We start from the raw sequence: 3,409 nt of genomic DNA, 5'->3' as shown, positions 1-3,409 counted from the left end.
TATAATAACAGCTACCACGCAAGTATTAAAGCAGCGCCGTTTGAAGCGTTGTACGGACGAAAGTGTCGATCACCTCTCTGCTGGGCAGAGGTGGGTGACAGCCAAATCACTGGTCCAGAACTAGTACTCGAAACTTCGGAAAAGATTGTTTAAATCCGAAACCGCATGGCAGCAGCACGAGATCGCCAAAAGAGTTACGCCGACAAGCGCCGAAAACCTCTCGAATTTCAAATGAACGACCAAGTATTACTCAAAGTCTCACCTTGGAAAGGTGTGGTTCGCTTTGGGAAACGAAACAAACTCAATCCACGATACGTTGGTCCTTACCGGATAACTGAGCGCATTGGCCCGGTGGCGTACCGACTGAACCTACCAACGGAACTCAGTGGCGTACACAATGTATTCCACGTATCCAATTTGAAGAAATGCCTATCTGATGAAACCCAAGTAGTCCCTTTGGATGAACTGCAAGTTGATGAACAGCTACGCTTCATTGAAGAACCAGTCGAAGTTTTGGATTGGGAAACCAAAACACTCAAGCATAGCAAAATTCCAATTGTTAAGGTTTGTTGGAACTCGAGACGTGGACCGGAGTTCACGTGGGAATGCGAGGATCAAATGATGAAAAAGTATCCTCACCTTTTTTTTGAAGGGCTGACCAAACACAGAAAACCGCGAAACCCGAGAAACCGTCAGAAATCACCGGAGGTATGAATTAAATTTCGGGACGAAATTTCTTTCTACTAGGGGATGATATGACAAACTGAAAATTCTTCTTACTTTTTCAGACACTCATCACGACTTGACTCAAATTTTCGGGACAAAAATTCTTTAACATAGGAATGATGTGACAATCGTCAATTTCAGGTTAACTCCGTTAACTTAACTCCGTCAATTCAAACTTAAAGATCATTGAATCTATAACGCACACCTCATTACATTTAAACTAGGGTTTAAATGACGCTTGACAATTACTACATGTGTAGTCTTTCGGGAATTGCACCGAAACGCAAACGAGTTGACGCAAACCATTGGTGAATAAACGAAAAACGTCAAAACAATAATTATGTGATAATTATGTGTTAGACTTATGTGTTATGTGATAACATTGTATAAAACGCTAACTCAGGATGCAAACGAGTTAATTTAAGCTAGAAAAGTGATAATTAGTAGTTGAGGGACCTAGATGTAACATGTTATTATTATTAATAATAATAAACCCTAACTCTCTCTTCTCTCTTTCACTCTACCCGACGGCAGCCCTCCCCCTCCCCTCTCTCGCGATCGGCAGCCTCACACACACACATATCACACCCGTTAAAGCTTGATTCTTCATAATCGGAGCATCCTACACTAGTTTCTAAGCACCTCTCACGTTTCTCTTGGTTATCTCTGCGTTTTTAAGGTATATATATGAAACCCTAATTATTGAATATCATATATTAGGTGTTTTATGATTGTTATGGCTAGAGGATGATTGATTATGTGTTAGTGATTGATATTGATAGTCATATGTGATTTTGAACGGTGAAAGATTGATGAATCATTAATTTTTTGTAAACCCTAAAGGGTAACTACTGATTTTTATGATTAATAATGTTTATTGCGTGTTTTGAGTTATGTCATATGCTTAGGATGCATGTTAGATGATTGTTTATGCTTGCTGAGTTTTGACAGCAGTGATTGTTAAAATTGAACGGTGTGTAACTTGTTGAGTATATAAGCAAACTGAGCTAATTATGAGTTTACAAGGTAGTACTCTGTGTCTATTTTTCAGAAAGTCCAACCACGCCTAATTTGGAGGTGTTTTGGTTGGTCAAACGATTTAAATGCGATTAAAGGTCAAAACTGGTACTGGACAGATTGTAAGTTATGATTAGACAACTGTAACTAAATGTTAATGTAAGAATTGGTTGAGATTATTGATACTACAGTAAACCAGGTTGAGTCTAGTTTCTAAAGAATATAAATTTACAATTTTTGGACGTGTAAAAGTTAACATTTATGATTTTACAAAAACGTTGTGCAAATCTGAGTTGTGAGACCTGCTGTTGGGTTGTTTGTAAATATTATATCTCATGAACTACGAGACCATTTGGGTTGGTTCCACTTCTGGAAGTTGACTTGTTGAGTTAGGAACCTAACCCAAGTGGTCTTGCATTTGTTGTATTTTTCGTTTAACGGGAATTTCAAATAACATTTTGTTGCGCATGAATTTGACTGTTGTGAGTTTGCTGTAGTAAATTGATCATTATGAGAAATATATATGGAATAAAAATACAACAAAATATGTTCTGGAAACTTAACACATATATGCTTTTGTGATGATTTTTGGTTAATTAATGGAGATGCTATGATCGGTGGAGTAGACTAGTTTTACAAGTAGAATTCTGTCATTAAGAAAATAGTTGCTGAATTTTGTAAAAGTTGCATGAAACATGGTAATTGCTAATTAATTGTCGTGTTTTGACCAAATTGCCCTTGAGGGGAATGATTGCTAATTAATTGTCATGTGTTGACCAAATTGCCCTCACGGGGAGTAATTGCTAGTGATGTACATTATTAATACATGCCACGTAAATAATTTGCTCACGCATGCAACGTATCACAGATGTACTTGTTAAAGTCACACACGATTCACAAACGAAACACGAAACATACTGTGTGCATAGGTATGTGCCGGGTCTAGAGACTCGATAATATTCCGACACTTAGAAAAATCTCTTTGTTGTTTTAGAACGCTAGAGAGAGTTTTTCTGTGACGCGCATCTTGGTGATTTATTTTGGGATACTTCGCAAACAGTGAGTTCACTTACCTCTTTTTAAACTGTTTTCAAACGCTTTTCACTTGGGGGAGATAACATACTCCGAAAACGCTTTTAAGATTTTGTTAATATAGATTATATATCACTTGTAAAGACTAAGTGGCAAACGCAATAACTAAAGTCCTTCATTCACATCGAACCGTTTAATATTGGATAATAGCGAGTCATTGTTGAGTAGTACTACTGGGTTTGACAAACCCCACCCAACGCTAAACTCGACTGGAGGTCGAGTGGGTGTAATCTTGGCTAAACACATACCATGGTCGGGATAGACCTGGTGGCAAGGCAAATGATAAACAGTCAGCTTCGGTGTCGAACACTTAGTAATACTTGTTTTATAGGCTAGCTACCTATAGATATATAATTGACATAACACTATCTGGTAACGCAAAACGCTGAACGCAAAACGCTAAACGCAAAACGCTGAATGCAAACGCTAAACGCTTTATTTTATATAAACTTGTGAACTCATCAACCCCGTGTTGACACTTTTATTATGTTATTCTCAGGTAGCCGAGGCGGGCGCGCGGTATAGGATCATGCATTGTTTGAAACGCTTTTGTTTATGCAAACCTGATTTTAAA

Source organism: Bidens hawaiensis, unplaced genomic scaffold (assembly GCF_021521415.1).
Source record: "Bidens hawaiensis isolate Kalapana, Puna unplaced genomic scaffold, B.hawaiensis_p1.1 tig00016564_1, whole genome shotgun sequence".
Taxonomy (NCBI): domain Eukaryota; kingdom Viridiplantae; phylum Streptophyta; class Magnoliopsida; order Asterales; family Asteraceae; genus Bidens; species Bidens hawaiensis.
The sequence above is the reverse complement of the archived record's forward strand: the minus strand, read 5'-3'. Positions refer to the sequence as shown.